We start from the raw sequence: 1,188 nt of genomic DNA, 5'->3' as shown, positions 1-1,188 counted from the left end.
CTTTCAACTGGGTTTTGTGCAATAGACATGGCTAGTGGTTATAAATAGTGCTTTATAGCCAGCCTCTTAAGTGGGAGGATTAATCTTTTTCTTCTGAAACCAACTGACTGTGTTTGATGAAAGACTTGGCCAGAACTCCCAATGAACTCCTACTAAGAAAAGTGAACAATACTGTGTAAACAACCGCTTCCATTCCTATATTTTACAGAGCTTGCTCTTTCATTATAGTGTTATTAGTTTGTACTAAAAATTAATTTGCATATACCTTGCGTAAACATATTCAGAAATGGAAAATGAATAAATGCTGCCTCAAAAATAAGAAAGATAAGCTTTCTAACAAAGAAACAGTTTTCCCCCATAAGCTCCATCTTTACTGCTTTAGTAATTCTGTAGCAAGTTAGAGAAAATATCACCATAGGAACTCAATGCGACCATAGAACCTTTGCTTATTGATGCTATCCAGTGGTGCCCAAGTTGTACAGAGAAAGAGAAGCAATAAAGAGTAAGGCTGTGATTCCTCTGCAGACAGATAGGGCACAAGCTGCAAACTTGCTCTTCTTGTCCAAGGAAGTTCAGAGAATATACACCAGAAACTATTCTTCCCAGCATCAGGGTCAGGCATAAAAGGCTGGAGCTAACACCTCCTTGCCCTCCTACTACGCACTCCCTTTACAGAACCCCCTCCCCCTTTCTCGATTCTCATAAGCTATACAATTGCTTCACTGCACTCCAACCACCAGCAAAGATCCCTTTTGGGAGAATTTGTTTATTATCAAGCCACTTCCGGTAAAACCATTGTGAGTGAGCACCATCAATCTTTCACTTCTGAACTCCCTTACAAGGTCAAATTTTACCTTGCCACTAATTACACTGGGAAAGCAGTCTTTTTTTCCACCTTGCATCTTGAAAAATGAATATGACTTATTGCACTCCTGGAGGATGAGTGAACCCCATCCTTTGGAAGCTTGAGTCCTTGCTACCCCTAGATTCTCCACCAACTTTTCCAGCTCCTCTTCAGAAAGTATCTTTTATGAAGGAAGCTTGCCAAATTTGTCTCTTAAAGCTGTATCTGCAACCCCCACAGTGTTACCAATTCTACTGGCATAGAAAATATCTTGATAAGGTTATAATAATACCTATACAATGCAATATAAAAGCTTATTGACTGCTCGTTCCCAGAAAAAAAGT

Source organism: Geotrypetes seraphini, chromosome 6 (assembly GCF_902459505.1).
Source record: "Geotrypetes seraphini chromosome 6, aGeoSer1.1, whole genome shotgun sequence".
Lineage (NCBI taxonomy): Eukaryota > Metazoa > Chordata > Amphibia > Gymnophiona > Dermophiidae > Geotrypetes > Geotrypetes seraphini.
This window is presented reverse-complemented; position numbering follows the sequence as displayed.